Source organism: Mus musculus, chromosome 11 (genome assembly GCF_000001635.26).
Source record: "Mus musculus strain C57BL/6J chromosome 11, GRCm38.p6 C57BL/6J".
NCBI classification, from domain to species: domain Eukaryota; kingdom Metazoa; phylum Chordata; class Mammalia; order Rodentia; family Muridae; genus Mus; species Mus musculus.
The window spans coordinates 31,404,823-31,422,079 of record NC_000077.6 but is presented as its reverse complement, the minus strand read 5'-3'; the positions used below and the strand labels follow the sequence as shown (position 1 = coordinate 31,422,079).

General features: G+C 45.3%; 2 long non-coding RNA genes across 3 annotated transcripts; one reads left to right on the top strand and one right to left on the bottom strand.

Moving 5' to 3' along the window:
* Window positions 1–3,025: 3,025 nt before the first annotated feature.
* Gm35012 lies at window positions 3,026–11,910 on the bottom strand. 2 transcript variants are annotated; one of them, XR_381133.2, is made up of 5 exons: window positions 11,854–11,910; window positions 8,518–8,636; window positions 5,439–5,659; window positions 3,846–3,972; window positions 3,026–3,208 (listed from the first exon to the last, which is right to left on the bottom strand). It is a non-coding gene; the product is annotated as a predicted gene, 35012 (long non-coding RNA). The 2 variants fall into 2 exon arrangements; XR_872335.1 differs by lacking the exons at window positions 5,439–5,659; window positions 8,518–8,636; window positions 11,854–11,910 and adding an exon at window positions 4,122–4,254.
* Gm39672 lies at window positions 4,301–5,592 on the top strand. The gene is made up of 3 exons (XR_872336.2): window positions 4,301–4,330; window positions 4,684–4,821; window positions 5,527–5,592. It is a non-coding gene; the product is annotated as a predicted gene, 39672 (long non-coding RNA).
* Window positions 11,911–17,257: the final 5,347 nt, after the last annotated feature.

Genomic DNA, 17,257 nt, shown 5'->3' with positions numbered 1-17,257 from the left:
ATTTGTCTTAGTCAAGGTTTCTATTCCTGGACAAAACATCATAACCAAGAAGCAAGTTGCGATGGAAAGGGTTTATTCAGCTTACACTTCCATACTGTTGTTCATCAACAAGGGATGTCAGGACCGGAACTCAAGCAAGACAGCAAAGAACATCCCTCCATGGCCTCTGCATCAGCTCCTGCTTTCTGACCTGCTTGAGTTCCTGCACTTGATCCTCCCTTGTGCCTTTTCTGTGTATTTCCCACATGGTATTGACATCACCTATGATGCTAAGGGTTAGCTTAGACTCATGTGTTCTTGCCTTTTCCCACATTAGAGCATGGAAAAAAAACTTGCCTGAAAACTGCCTCTATCCCTGTGACTCAGAGGCAGAGCTCACTTGTAGCAGTGGGCAACCTTCTTAATGTCCATTTCAGCTGCCCACATCTGGCCACTAGTGTGCTCAGAAAACATGTTCTAAAGACTCTCACAAAGCGTTCTCTTTCTCCAACACATATAACAAGATAGATTTCAGTCCTCCAAGTGCTCCTAGCCTTTCAAACAAGAACATTACAAAAATCTATTGCAATAAAACTGTTATGGACTAAATGCTCATGTCCCTCCCAACCCGTTATAAGATCGTGTTAGGAGGTAGGTCTTTGGGGTGATTAGATCATGAGGCAGGAACACTCAGGACCTAATGGGATTGGTACCTTTATAAAAAGGACCTAAGGGATTTCGTAGTTAAAATCACCCACTTCTCTTGCAGAAGACCTGGGTTCAGCTCCCAGAACCCAACACCCTCAATGGACAGTTCACAACTACCTGTAACCCCGGATCAGAAAACTAGTGCCCTCTTCTGGCCTGCACAAGCATGCATGTGGTACACACACACACACACACACACACACCATTCATTCATTCATTCATTCATTCATTCATTCATTCATTCATTCAAACACTTCTTAAAAGGAACCCCAGGGAGCCTGTTACGGTTCTATTGCTATGGAAAGACCCCTCTAAATGTAGGCCTTGCTTTCTTTACTTGTAAAATGAGGGTTTAAAAAAGGGGGGTACACAAAATGCCACTACCATTCCTGAGAACAGAACAGATCAGCAATGCTCTCACAAGCAAGCATCAGGCTCACCTAGAGTATCCGGCCACCCAGGAATGCTATACACTCAGGAGCTTCAAGAATCTGCATTCCTAACAAGTAACTGGGACAGAGCCCTGCTGGCTGCTGCTAGTCCAGCATCTCCATTTTGAGAAGCCTTGGATTATGGAGAACAGAGGAGAGTAGAGGTACCAGTGAGATGTTATTAAAGAACTTAGTAATGGAGGGAGTAAATGGTGCTGGATGGGTTGAGGATAAGAAGGTATGCAGAACAGAATCCAGGAGATTCATGCTATCCTTGAGAAATACTTTCCACAACTCCTAGGATGCTAAATATAGCTGGACTTTTTTTCCCAGACTTATTTACACACCTAAACTACTGTTTAATTTTTAAGTTGGGTTCAGTGAGAGATTAACAATAACAAATGATACAAAAGAACTACCATAACAATATAACATAATAAAACTTATTTGCATATTTAAAACTAATGAATTCTCAGTTTCTCACTCAGTAGTTTCAGACCTTGGTTGGCCACAGGTAAACAAATCCCCATAAAAAGAGCTCTGAAGGTAGAATGGACAGAATCCAGTGGTGGGCTGCACACTAGACTGGGAAAGAAAAGAAGTGAGCAGGACATTCCAGGTTTCTGGGTTGAACCATTTGGCAGCGATGGTGGCATCCACCAAAGTGTGCAATGCCCCAGGAAGGAAGAATCAACATGCAGAGATTAGGCCTGAATGATTCCCAGATCTCTCAGACACCTCAATATAGAGAGCAGGGAGGCAAGAGGAGGCTCCTTGAAGATATGTCCCATCTGACCTCAGATTCCAGCATACACTAACGAACATTTACTAAATGTTTAGAAGATGCTGTTACGGGCTGGTGAACAAAGGAAGGCTCAGAGCCCCGTATAACTAAAGGCTGGGGTGTAGTAATGTTGCTGTGGAGGGAGGCTAGGAACAGCTGGTGGGCCGGGGCTGGAGAAGCACACATAGGTTCACCTCCACTGGGATGTGGGGTGCAGAGGGCAAGGCTGGGCACAGCAGACAGCAGCCATCCAGTTCCCAGCAGGGTTTCACTGCAGAAGTCTAAGGTTTGAGGTGGAAAAGCTTGCACATGGGCTAAACCAGTATGAAGACCAGAGGAATCTAACTTATAAGATAAATTATGGGAAAATTCGAGCTATGCAACTTGGGGAAATGAGGAGAGCATATTGGGAACCAGGAGGAAAGGGGTCACGGTCAGAGCAGAAAAATGGTTTTACCAAAACTGTTGACCCATTCCAAGGAGAAAGGACACTTCTAGGTCGTGACCTCCAAGCACAGCTTGGCCTTGGTCCTGCCACATTCAAGAGCGGCAGAGGACCCTCGTCTCTCCACGTATTCAGTTGTACATTGGAAGGCTGTAATTCCAGCTGGGGGTTCTGGTGACATCATAAACCACAGACCCACAGCTTGGTTCACCAGATACCCCAAGATGGAATTACAGCCTTTTCCCTAATCCAGGCAGCTCTGGCCACTACCATTTTTTTTCAGGATATAATAGAAATGAGGAATATTTTAACTATTTGTATGCATCCTTTCTCATCCAGTTCTCATGGCTTTTCTCTCCAGTCCCACTCCCAGGATGCCTTCCTCTTGGTGGCATGTCTGCAATGTCCCCTGGTCACAAAGATAGCCCTTCCTGGGGCTGCTCCTCTGCCCTTCCTTCTGCTCGTCCATCTCCTCTCAGGGACTAGCAACCCTCTGGCCTCTACCTTAAAAGTTTTGCTTTTCAAAAGATGTCCTGTCTCATCTACGTTAAGGCTGTGCCCTGGAATAAAGCCCACGGAGGAATGAAAATAGAGAAATGTTTTCAGAGGCTCCATGGGACCCAAAGCTTAGTGGGCATCTTTCTGAAGGCAAACTGCTACTCAGAGCACACTTAACTGCTGTGGAGTCCTTGTCTTTATAAACATCTTTGCCAAAGGCCAGCACATCTGGGTATCATTTTATTTCATCTCCTGCTTCTTCACCCCAATCTACAGCTGGTGTTTCAGTTCCTGTGGGGAGCCCCGACAGGAGAATAGCACAGGGCAGGTCGTGGAAGGCAGCTGTCACTTGATGGAAACCTCCTGTCTCAGACACATGAAATTCATAGGGTGGGGGGTGGGGGGAGACAAAGGCTCAAGGGATGCAGTGGATTTTGTTCCGAGTACTTGTGGTGGTTTGAGTGAGAATGGCCCCTAGATGCTGGCTCCTATGTTTGAATACTTGGTCCTTGGTAGAACTGTTTGGGAACAATTAGGAGGTATGGCCCTGTTGGAGGGGGTGTGTCAGTGGAGTGTGTCACTGGGGGCAGGTTTTGACGTTTCAAAAGACTCGGGCCATTCCCAGTATCTCTCTCCCTTTCCCCTTCCTCTCCTCCCTCTCTCCTCCCCTCATCCCTTCTTCCTCCCTCTCTCCCTTACTCTCTCCCTCTCTCTTCTCTTCTTCCTTCCTCTCCTCCCTCTCTTCCTCCCTCCCTTGCCCTCTCTCTCTGTACTCCCTCTCTCCTTCCCTCCCCTTCTCTCCCTCCATCCTCCTACCCTCCCTTGCTGTTTCCCTCTTTCCTCTCCCTCCCCCCCACCCCCGTCCTCCCTCTTTCCCTTCATCCATCCCTCCAACTTTCAAACCTCAGCTGTTCCTGCTGTCATGCTTTTCCCTGGCCTCATGAACTCTGACCCTCCAAAACCTTCAGCTCCAGATTACAGTATTTCTTTTACAGGTTACCTTGCTCATGGCGTTTTTGTCACAGAAGCAGAAAAGTAACCAATCAATCTTGGAGGCACCACGCCCCTTACTCCTGGCTTCATTCTCCTTTGTTCTGGTTACCTGGAGCCAACGGCAGTCTGAAATCCTAAATGGAAAATACCAAAAACAAATAATTCATGGGTCTTTAATTATTGTGTTCCAAGTAATACAATGGCATCTCAAGATGACCTGCATCATCCCACTGAACGCCAAACGTCCTTAAGTCCAGCATCCCACACTGACTATGCTACCCACCCAGGAGTCACTTATCAGCTGTCCTGGGTAGCAGATCCACAGCCACAGGGCTGCAGTGATCCTGATGTAGAGGAATAACTACGTCACAAGGCCTGCCTCAGTTGCTTGTCACAAAGGCACGGTGTCATCAAACATCAGCACAGGAAGGGTGAGAAAAGTAGGGTAAATTACTTTGAGAGAGATTACATGCACATACAATTTTTATTACCGTATGTTGTGATTGTTCTAACTTATTATCTATTACTAATATGTTACTAATTTATAAATTAAAATTTATCTTAAGTGTGTATAGAAAAAAAAAGTATATACACAGTATAACGGGTTTAAGATACAAGTTGGGAAGTTTTGGAACATAAATCCTTCAGATAGGAGAAGAAACAGTAAAGCCCTTGAATCCAGCCTCCACCTAACTCCAGCAGTACTCCTTCAGTGTCCCATCCCTGTGCTAAAAGATTTTGAGAATAAATATTGCTGACTAACCTTTAAACATGTTTTATTTTTGTTTATTTGCTTGTTTTTCTTTTTTTTTCAGAAAGGTTAAAAATTCTATATTATTTTACAGTCCAATGCTGTGGATGGGCCCGGTGCTGTTTGTATGCTAATTCCGCTCTCCTGGGAGGGGTTGTGGACAAGGAGTGAGTCAAACTCAAGTGACTTCTTGTGAGCCAATTCCCGAATGAATAAAGGAGCCAATCACTGGGTGAGTAGGATGGACTTCCGGGTGGACAGAGGAAGAGAGGAAGCAGGAGACAGTTAGGTCCTTTTGGAACAGAGACAGCCTAAGTATAGGATGTAGCTGCTAGAGTTTCCTGGTATCATGGCAGATCTGCAAGGATTCGCCACCAGAGGAATCAGATTTTAATAAGGTTTACAAGATTAGGTTTTAGTTGTTGCGCCCAGAGATTGAGTTACCATTGTTTCTGAACTGAGTTTGTGTTGCATTTTCCTTCACCCACAGATCATTTGGGTTCAGGAGAGAAAGGTATGGCCGTAAAATGTGGGTTTGCCAGATGTGCACCATATTTTGAGCTTCTGTATTAGTTAGGGTTCTCTAGAATCACAGAACTTATGGATAGTCTATAGATAGTAAAGGGATTTATTGATGACTTACAGTCGGCAGCCCAATTCCCAACAATTGTTCAGTCGCAGCTGTGAATGGAAGTCCAAGGATCTAGCAGTTACTCAGTCTCACACAGCAAGCAGGCGAAGGAGCAAGAGCAAGAGCATATTTGATGTTCAAATACCACCCACAAAATGCAGGGAACTACAGCCATCTTGGAGGGAGTGGACTCAGTTATAGCTGCTGTGGACACACACCTCCTTGTGCAGTGTCGCGTTTATGATGCACAGAAGGGCAAGGAAGATGCATGAGGCAGAGGTCTGATTTTCTTCCTCTGGTATCCAGGACAGAAACAGCATCATCCTGAGGAAGGGAGAACACTGACAAGCGTGTACTGTGCACTTAAGGAGAAGAGGGCCCCACACTGAACCAGTGGCTGTCTCGTTTCTCCCACTCCAAAGTGAGCTGACAGAATAGCCTGGTAAGAGAGAACAATTTATTCAGCCCCAAAATCAAACATTTAATTTCCAGATTAATCCCCTGTCATTGCACTGAAGGATGGAAAATCTGCATCGTCTTCCTAAACACATAGGAACAAACTTGAAAACATCTTGTGGATTTTCTTTTTGATAGTTTGTGTTTGTGTGTGCACATGTATGCATGCATGCATGTGCAGAGTCCAGAGAGCCCATGTCCTGTTCTATCTCCCTTTTCCTTATTCCCTTGAGACAGGTCCTCTCCAGCTTGCCATGGTTTAGCTGGGTGGGCAGCCAGCAGACCCCAGTGATCTCCCTGACTCCACCCTCACCAACAAGGGAGGGACATATTCTCACAGCCATGCCCAGTTTTGTACTTGGGTGGTTTGAGTGAGAATGGATCTGAAACTTTCTGGTCACCTAGCAGCACTGTAACCGTCATAGAGTGTAGCACAATGCATTACTAATGAGTGGCACAGGCATGGAAGAGCCTACACTGGGGTCCCATGTAGTACAGGATACTTGATACAGTCAGTAAACCAGTGCAGCTAGCTTAGGTATTTGCTGTACTATATTTTCAATCATTAAATGATTCCTTCTGAAGAAAGTTACCTATCACACAGTATGCCTTATTGTCTATCCTGGCAGAAGCCTCATCCTGTGTCCACAGAGGGTATTGATTATACCAAGAAGCCCCATCCAGTGACTAGTCTGGAGCAATTTCCATGATATCTTCACAGGGGCACATCATCACATGACACTTGTCTCATAACACATCCAGTTATGGGATGTGTGACTATATTTGCAAATATCATCCTGTTTTCCTTTTGTTGAGGATTTATTTAGTTCACGGTTTCAGAGAGTTTAGTCTGTGGCTATTTTACCTGCACATGGGTATAGCATGGTGATGGGAATGTGAGGCACTGACATACATGGATATAAACACATAAACATATAAATAATAGAATAAAAGTTTTTAATAAAAAAAACCCTTCAGACTAAATATTTCCAGTGGGTGCTGTCTGAACAGGTGTTTTAAGGTTCTCAGGGTCTTGTTCAGAGAACTGAAGAAGCACACAGATTACTAAATCCCAAGGATATTGTATTCAGAAGCAAATGCAGGGTAGAGATAGTATAGGCTACAAGCAAGTGCACTCAGGGGCGCTTGTTACTGTTTGGGTTCTTTTATTATGAGGTCTTAGAGGAGGAGTTGGCAGCTAAAGAACATCAGGTGGAATATTAGTTCTCTTTTTTGATTGACAAGCTCAAACTACATAAGCATTTACTTACTGCACCTGCCCTTCCCATGATGCAGCAGTGTCCATAATTAATTATGATTAATTGGATGTATGATTAAAATCTATATTAATATGCTTAGTCATAATATCTAATTATGCATTGGCCTAAGATGGTAAATAGGGATTTTCTTCCCTAAGCATTTATTCAAAGGACAGAGTTTGCCTTATAGCACATACATCCAAAAATAGCTCATGCCTGATCAAGCCCTTGCCTCCTGTACCAGGAGACATCCTAGGATATGTTTGAACAGACTGATCACAGATGGGAGATCCTAGAGGTTGCTAGCGAAGGAGGCACTTAGTCCATGTTTGAAGTGGTATACACACACAGCTTGAATACAAGCGAGGGCTCTGGGTTGCTAGGTGGCTTGTTAGGAGAGGGGTGTATGCACAGCCCAAGCCCCAGTTGCTAAGCTATTACTATGCTTGCCTGTAGCACAAGAACATGCTGTCTCCTCCTGGAGCTAGGAAGTCAGAAGATGGGATGCTGATGATTGCAGCAGAGCTGCAGCAGAAAGGGGTGTAGAATACCAACCTGCAGTTCTCCCAGGACCACACTCCCTCAAAGCAGCATCACAGCCCGGTGGGAAGACCTGTTCTGAATCCAGGTTCTAATCTGGGTCTTGACTCTATAGTCTAGCCACTCACTGCTGGCTCTCTTTGGAAACCTCACTTGCGCTCCTAAGGTTACAGTTACTAAATGCCATCTCTGACCTCCTGTATGGCAGGTGCTAATTTGGCACTTTCTGTGTCTTAGTTCACTTCATTCTCATGTCCCGCTTCACTCATGAGACATTGGGCTTAGAGCAAGCGATGAGTAACTCACCTGGTCCCAAAGTAGCAAATGGTGGACTGGGATTTGAACTGAGACAGAGACAGAGACATGCCAAGACCTACCTGGCCACCCCCAAACACCACGCCATACAGACCACACCCAGGCAGGAAGTCGAGGCTAAGTGGTAGGGTGACGGCAGTGCTCAAGCCCCCTCATTCTTCTGCCTTTAACTCGCTACCACCTACATCCCCAGAGCTGTGGAGACACTTCAAATTTCCGCTACAAAATGAGCATTGACTGGTGGGCCACTGAGTGGGGAAGGCAGAGAATTTGCCACACCTTCATGCACATGGCCAACCCTGCTGACTTCTCACTCCAGGTCAGTGGTTCTCAGCTTTCCTAACGTTGCGACTCCTCATGTTGTGGTGACCCCCAAACATAAAATTATGTTTATTGCTACTTCATAACTAATTTTTCTACTGTTAGAAATTATAACCCAAGATATTTGAGATGCAAGATACTGATATGTGACCCCCAAAGGGGGTTGAGATCAGTTGCTTTAGATATAACTGCACTCTAGAAGCCTCCAGGAAAGCTGAGACCAAACTCCTCCAGAGACATACATGGGGTCTGCCACCCTTCTCAAGCACCTACTCAGTCCCACCATGACATCTGGCTCCAAGACGACCACAGTCTGTCAACCCATGTTCTAGACCAGCAAGTGAGTTCCACACCAACAGGGAAGCCACACCAGTCTTTATCTCCAGCAGGACATACTCAGGCCCACCTCGACAACATGATGAAAGATGAGTCTACCCAAGAACCAAGGAGCCCAGGTCAGAACTGTGTGAGTGTGGTGATCACAAGATGAGCAGCAACTTCCAATTCCTTCTTGTCTTTTAATGCCTATGAAAAGGTGAAAAGAAAAGATGGCTAGATTTGCAAGCAAAGACTATGGGAAATCTACAGCAGGAAGGCTACAGCTTTGGAGGTCTCATTGCAAGGGATGGTGGGAAAACTACAGCCTAGAAAGTAGCAGGAGTCTCCAGGTACTCGCCAGCTCCTACTCTCCTGATACTGGTTTCTCAGATTCATACAACTGTCTTTAACTTTTTAAAAATTAAAATTAAGTATACAAAATAATTGTTCCATATTATAACATTTTCAGGTAGCCTACTACAGAGTACACGTTGTTAAGTATAGATACTAAACACAGAGCCACATGCTAAGCTCTGATCCCTAGACATTGGTATCCAGATGTGGAGCCACCAAGAGGCCCTCAGAACTAGGCTTTCTGTCCTTATAAAGAGACTTAGGGCATTAGTTGGTCCTTGTGTGTGAGAAGCCGTCTGTGTTTGTCTCATCTCTATGACAGTAACTGATGAGAGCCATTTAAGAAAGACAGGGGTTGCTTTGGCTCAAAATTAAAAGCTGCAGTTCTTCACAGGTGGTAACAGGAGTTTGAGGCTGCTTGTCATATTTCACCCATAGTTGTTGGGATGGCCTTGCTCAAATACAGGTACCCCTGTATTTTCAAATGTTAATTTTGTACTGGCAGAGAGCTAAGATCTGGCAGGATTTTGGTATTGTCATTTCTATGTTCATCGCTGGTTTTCTATTTGTCAATGTTTGCCCGCCCTCAGCTGCCTCTCTGTCTACAGTGCCTGGACTCACTTTGCCAGGAGTGTACCAAAGCCCAAGGCTCACTGAAGCCTCTACAACGAGTCTGAAACCTTCCTGGAATGGACACAGGAAATAGTTAGGCCTCCTGCTGAACAGCAGATGGTCCTGCTGAGGAGCCCAGGAACCAAACTGATTTCTTTTGGGAAGTGAGGTCCTTCCCTGGAGTCTTTTCCCATCATCTTCTTGTTTGCAGGTCAGTAACCCCTGAGCACCCTAATTCACCCAAGGGTAGCTGCTTGTATTACAAATGCTAATCATGTTCTCCCCCAAACTGTTTGTCCAAGAAGTTCTGCACATAGCTTCTGAGAACCTGCCCCCAGTTGGTTCTAATGGGTAAATAAAGATGCCAACAGCCAATAGCTGGGGAGGACAGACAGAGGAGAGATTTTAGGATTTCCTGGGCTTGGATTCCCTGAGCTTGGGATGCAGAGGGGGTGAAGAGAGAGATCCATCATACTTGGAGAGTGTGGAGGAGAGGAGAAATGCCATGCCTGAGAATAATTCAGGACAGAGTGGCATAGCGACCATGTGAAGAAGCTGGGAGTGCATGACTCAGAGGGCCACCCAACTGGGTCCAGGGCAGCTAAGATAGAACATAAAATTAGTAAGTAATAACTCAGAATTATTAGTGGGAGGTGGGTGTTAACAGCATGGAGGTTAGGCAGTCATCCGGCTATTGTGCTGTTTGAGGCATATTAAAATATAAAGGCTATGTGTGTCTTTCTTTCAGTAACATAAACCACTGAGGCAGGTAGTGAATCATGCCACTGGGATTTATTAACAATTAGCTCAACACCCAAGTGCTGAGCCCAAGAGCTCTGTGCAAACACTGGTGTGGTAGCTATCACGCAGCACACCGAGCAACACACTCTGAGTTCCGAGGCCTGTTCCTTTCACCTCCAGCATTTCCCCACATTTCTATGATTGGTGTCCTTTTTATCTTTTATATTATTTTCCTGCCCTCCATCAAAGGCAATGATGGATGGCACAACTCACCTAATCATGAACCTGAGTTTCAACCACCAGGTCCTCCTTCCAACACACAAAGCACCAGACTCTGTTTCCTCCAGTGAGTGGGTGGAGTCTAACTCTAACCTAAAGTGGCATCTGTCATTCAATTGCACTTCTCCACCTGGGATGCTGACTAACACCCTGGAAATGGTGGCTTACTTTATAATCCAGGAACCATTTCATTGCTCACCTGAGCTAGATATAGGATGTAGGTGGGAAATAGAACTTTTGGTTAAAAACTACTGGGATTTGGTAGTTGTTTTTGCAGCAAAACCTAGCCTAGCCTGACTGACACACACACACTCTAGTTTTGTCAGCCTTTATCTGTAGCATAGTGCAGGTTGGAAGCCTGTGATCATGTGTTATTCCTCTCCAAACCTACAAGCACATAGTAGTACCACACCCACTCCAGTGGAGTCTGCATGACAAGTCCAAAAGCTTGGCTGCAGGCAAAAAGTTTCATAGAAACTGGTCTCCTGGAGGCCTTGGCATTTGTAACAGATGTGTTTCAGATTTGTCCCTGTGATAGTCTGTGGAGGGTCTTGTGTGTTTTCTTTCAGTATTTTACTGGATAAAAGTAGAAATCTCAGGGCAAGTTCTACAAAGTAAACTTAGAATAACAGCCGAGTCACTCCCATATGCAGGAATTTACGATAATCTAGGAAGAAGTAGGGTTGTGGTTTAAGGAGGAACTAGAGTATTGCATTATTCATGAAAAGGTTAGCAAGAGCAGAAACCCCCTGGTGGTGGGTTATACAATAGACTAGAATTGTGACTAGGGTGTGAAGTCTTCACCTGGCTCCTAGAATAGCTGACTTTAGATATGGCCACTTTTTATCTCAGTTGTAATCACTGCCTGGTTCCTGTCAGTCCTTTATGTATGTATTTCTCTGTTTTGTGTCATTATGCATAAGCTAACCTCAATGTACCTTGACTGATGTGTTACCTACTTCCTTGTTTTCTTCTGTAATATAAGTCTGATGCTTGCTTTGAGAAATTACACTCAGATCCATAGGATGTAGGTGGGAAATAGAACTTTTGGTTAAAAACTACTGGGATTTGGTAGTTGTTTTTGCAGCAAAACCTAGCCTAGCCTGACTGACACACACACACTCTAGTTTTGTCAGCCTTTATCTGTAGCATAGTGCAGGTTGGAAGCCTGTGATCATGTGTTATTCCTCTCCAAACCTACAAGCACATAGTAGTACCACACCCCTCATGTTTGTGTCTGTTTGTCACTCTCCAACTCCTTGTCCACCTGAATACTGGGGCCCTGGCTTCTCCCACTGGTTGAGGGACTGACTGAGTCCAGTCCATGGCATAGTAGCATCCTTGAAGCACTGTGGTCCATTGTAATAGCACAGAATGTAATAAAAGACAGAGAAAAGTCTACTCGCATCTTCTTCACTTACCCCAAAGAATGACTCACCTGCAGAGTGATTCTTCCAATCCTTTCAACAGCCCACACTTTCTGGCCAGGCCTCATCCCTAGTCACCTTCTTGCATGATATTTTATTTTCAGATTCCTATACAACATATTGTTTGCTCCAGAGGTCAAATGCCTTCCCAGATAACAAGATCTGCTGGCGTGGGTAAGAGAGTTCTGTTAGTATAGGTGGCAATTTCTAACAGATGATAACATCACCTCTCACTAGATAATCAATCCCAAAGCAGCTAACAGTGAATACATGACCACTGAAGGGCCTGTGTGTACTGAAGAATGTGATACCTGAGGGCTAAGAAACCTGGCTCTGAGCACAAGTCTGCTGTCTGTCATGTTAATTCATTGGCCTTCTCTGAAGAAAAAGTGAAATAAATCCAACTCAAATAACTTACGTAAAAGAAATAGAAAAATTAAAAAAAAACCCTCAAAAATGTCTCAAAACAATTCTCTTTAAAAAAGATGGAGGGGTTGAACAGATGGCTTAGCAACATACTTCTCTTCCAGAGGACATGAGTTCAATTCCCAGCACCCACTTTAAGTGGATCAGAACTACCTGTAACTCCATCTCCAGCGGATCCAACACCCCTCTTCTGGTCTTCAAAGGCACTGCACAAATCCACACTCAGACACGCAGACATATACATATTTACAAATAAAATTTAAAATCTCCACAATAGCACACCACTACCTCTATGTTGGCTCTGTTCTGAAGCCCAGCAGAGATGACCAGAAGTCTAGATTTACACTCTGCTTGTTGCAATGGGAGAAGCAATGGGAGAAGGGAGGAGCCTGGAGACTTTCTCTCCAACTGGTCCATTAAAGTCAAAGAATAGCTGAGTGCTGTGGTAAAACCTGTAATCCAAGCTGTCTGGGGGCTGAGGCAGTAGAGTCATAAGTTCAAGACCAGTCTGGTCATGTAGCAAAACCTTCAAAACAAGGAAGGACAAGGGAAGGAAAAGGGAAGGGAAGGGAAGGGAAGGGAAGGGAAGGGAAGGGAAGGGAAGGGGAGGGGAGGGGAGGTGAGGGGAGGGGAGGGGAGGGGAGGGGAGGAGAGGGTAGGGGAGGGGAGGGGAGGGGAGGGAAGGGGAAAGGGGAGGGGAGGGGAAGGGAAAGGGGAAGGGAAGGGGAAAGGGGGAGGGGGAGGGGAAAGGGGAAAGGGGGAGGGGAAAGGGGAAAGGGGGAGGGGAAAGGGGAAGGGGAAGGGGAAGAAGGGGAAGAAGGGGAAGAAGGGGAAGGAGGGGAAGAAGGGGAAGGAGGGGAAGAAGGGGAAGGAGGGAAAGGGGAAGGGGAAGAAGGGGAAGAAGGGGAAGAGGAAGGGGAAGGGAAGGGGAAGAAAAGGAAGAAGGGGAAGAAGGGGAAGGGGAAGGGAAGGGGAAGGGAAGGGGAAGAAGGGGAAGGGAAGGGGAAGAAGGGGAAGGGGAAGAGGGAGGGGGAGGGGAAGGGGGAGGAGAAAGGGGAAAGGGGAAAGGGGAAGGGAAAGGAGAAGGGGAAAGGGGAAGGGGAAGGAGAAGGGGAAGAAGGGGAAGGGGAGGGAGGAGGGGGGAAAGGGGAAGAGGAAGAAGGGGAAGGGGAAAGGGGTAAGGGGAAGAGGAAGGAGAAGGGGAAGAAGTGGAAGAAGGGGAACGGGAAGAAGGGGAAGGGGAAGAAGGGGAAGGGAAAGAAAATCAGAGAATGAAATTGTTAGCCACCGAGCAAGAGGGAGCTCATTAGGAGCAAACTCCTACACATACAGGAAGAAAGTTGCTGCCTCTCTCAGAGACTGTTAACATGCCTTCATGGTCATTCTTTCTGTTTCAGCTAACACTCTTTAGAGAAGCCTAGAAGGAACCAGACAAAGCCATACTCATTGTGACTCTTTCTTTCAGGAGACCTGGGCACTTATGAAAATTGTGAACAAGCTGATAGTACCTGATCTACGCAAAAGTATCTGTGTCTACAGTCTGTCCTTTTTGAACATGTGCTTAGTGACCTTGAGCTCTGAGAATGCTCAGAAATGTGGGCTCAGAAGTGTGTCTGCCCCGAATGCATTCTTTCATGGTTCCCTTGTCCAGGGAGTGCACTGTTGTGCAAGCCCAGGGCTCTCCTTACTTGTTGGTCAGCTGACATTAGAGCAGATTGTCCTGGGTTACCAGAGTGGACTCCTGCAATCATGGAGTCCCAACACATGGAAGAGACTGAAAGAAATACAGTGTTTGAGAGAACTTCCTCTCTCTCCCTTCCCCCCACCCACCCAGTGCTGGCCTCAAAGATTCAGGAAAATGCCCAGAAGCTAATACTGCCATACTATACCCTGAAAACCTCCAGGAAGCAGGTTGTCCCCTAGAGCCTTAGAGAGGTGCACAACCTTGCCTTCAACCCCACTAGACTCGTAGAATTTCTATCCTAGATAAACATAATTGGTTTTCTGTAAAGCCACTTGCTTAATTTGAGATGGGTGCCAGAGGGAGCTAATGCAACTGCCTGGTCAGGGGTGTACCTGCATTAAAATAAATAAATTCATAATAAGCAACAGGAAGGTCTTTGAAGACCAAGGGTTTATTTTGTCAATGTGGTGGAGATGTAAGTTCTAGGAGATGAGCATGGTCTCAGACAAGACATTTGAATTGAGAACCACACTGCTTTGCTCAAGAAAATGCAGTGTTTTTTTTTTTGACCCAGAAAAGAAAGTAGACTTGTGTAGTGAGTGTACTACGCAGAAACATAGCTGAACACAGTTGTGTCTTTCCACAGTGCCAGAATTTATTGAATATCTTTTTGAATACTTAATTGAATAAAAGTAAGTTCACAGGGTTCAGGATTTTCGATGACAGCAATCTGTCATAAGATAACCTTGGTAACCTGGCCTAGGCAAATGCAGTTTGTTTTTCCCATCTTGATACTAATACTGACTATAGAATCACAGTACATATGCCTGTATATCTATATGCATGTATGTGGATTACAGGATGAATATGAGTTAAGGAGAGGAGGTTGTAGCAGAGTTTAAGACAGGCCTGAGAAAGAGCCTGCAATAGTAGGATAATGAGCAGACTAGAGCAGCTGCTGGGAGTCAGGCGTGAGGGCGATGCTACAGAGCTCAGCTGTGAGGAGAAAGCTTAACAGGTCAGAGGCAGGAAGCATGTAAGGAGCCAGAGACAGAACATTCAGAGGCACAAACAGGTGAATGGGCAGGCAACCAAGAAGGTGCATCCATGGGGCACGGGGTGCTGAGCTGTGTCCAAGCTCCAGACATAATGGAAGAGACCTTGGTCCTTGATGCACACACCAGTATCAGTCTCTACCATGGTAAGCTGGTGTAGGGCCATGCCATCACAGGGCTGAGTGCCTGTCACTCCATGGGGTCCAGGTGTATCTCATTACCAGTTCTTGGACCTAGCTTCCCAATATAATTTTAATATGCCTGTAAACTTATAAGGTGGCTCCATTTTTAGTCCTAGGAATAAATCATTTGTCAGTCTGTGCTGGGTGGTGACACAATCCTGACAGATTGTGCAGTTTCTAGGTCCACCCAGGAACTGGAGTCACCCTTTGTCCTAAGAATGTAGTCAAAGACTGCTTTTAAACTTAGGGTCCCAGGGCATAGCACCTCCCAGAAAACCACTGTTATATACAATCTGGAGCAACATAAAGTAGGGTGTAGCCTGATCTCAACAACTCTGGGCCATCCAAGCTATCAGAGTCCTCTGTCCCCAGTCTCAGCAAACTCACACTGAAGCTAAAATGCTCCTCAGTGCTTTGCCATTCCAGTGTGCAGAAACACAGACAATGATTGCAAAGCCACTAGAAATCATGAGTTCCGAGAGTGACAATGGAGAGCCTCTTAAATAGAATACAAAGCCTTTGGTAGAGGAGAATCTGGCAGGAAGTCCATCTAAAAGAACTTCAAGAAAGATGTTCCCGGGGCTAGAGAGAGAGACAGCTGAGCAGTTAAGAACCCTTGTTTCTCTTGCAAATGATCTGTATTGATTCCCAGCACCTACAAGGTGGCCCAGAACCACCTGTAACCCCAGTTCCAGGGAGTCTGACGCTGTCTTCTCACCACCTCAGACAGCAAGCACAGGTAAATGTCCATGCACACAGGCATATAGACACTCACATATAGAATAAAAGGGAATAAATCTAAGAGGAAAGAGGAGAGGAACTCCAGCATCAGAATGTGTTGTCCTCAGATATTTTCGACACTGTTCCTTTTTGTAACATGATTCAGGGGACAGACCACCATGTAAACTTTGGGATGGGAGATTACATTAACAGTCAGCATTCAAGCATGCATCCATTAGGATTATAACCTAAACCCAGTTACATATAAGGAAGATTTGTTTTCCAGCTAGATAACATGAAAGGCTAGTTTTGACCTGAACCTCCCTGACCTACTCAACACCCAACAAGCAGGAATCCACAAACTGCCTTCTTATGCTTTCTCCTCTAAGAAACACTTGTTTGTGCCTCTCTCACCTGCTTTCCTCCCTCCTACACACTGACAGGTATGTGTTCTTTCCATGTTCTTAAACTTTTGCTGTTCTATGTATTGTGTCTTACCTGAGTATGCCAATCCCATGTATTGAAGGTCCATTGAACAGTCAGAGGGTTTTTGTGTCATTGTCTCTGATTTGCATGTTTGCTTTAGATTTGATGAGAGACTCCCATCTTAATTGGGATTTACTTCAAGGGCTGGAGGTATCAACTATATTCAGACAAAGTATTTCTAGAGTTTAAAAATTGCCCAGTGCAAGACCCTGATAAATTTTTACTCCGAGGTTCGTTTTTGTTTCTTCCAATATCCCTAGCCAACATGTCTCCTTGATCCAGGGTAGATGAGAAAGCATAGCTCTGCACTGCACAACAAGCTTATTCATCAAGGCTACATCTGTGATGGTGGTGTCATTGGTGATAATGGGGCTGAAAATTTACTTTGACCTCATTGTGTACCTTTTCTGTGTTCAGGGTCCCAGATAGCACTAGGTGACAACTTTATTCAGTAGAGTAATGTGCTGCTATTCAAGTGAGTCACCTAGACACAAGGGGCTTCACCATCTGGGTTTGTATATGAACATTCTGCAGTGTACAAAGGACAGTGATTCCACCCAAAGGCACCTTTTTCAAAACATGCCTCACCATTATGTGATGTGTGATAGACGTCACAGGGCAAGGTTTCAGGCTGATTGCTTCTCATAGAGTTGGGATCTCTGTTCAAGACTTTCAAGTTACTTTCTTTTTTTTTTCTTTTTTTTTTCTTTCCATTTTTTATTAGGTATTTAGCTCATTTACATTTCCAATGCTATACCAAAAGTCCCCCATACCCACCCACCCCCACTCCCCTACCCGCCCACTCCCCCTTTTTGGCCCTGGCGTTCCCCTGTTCTGGGGCATATAAAGTTTGCGTGTCCAA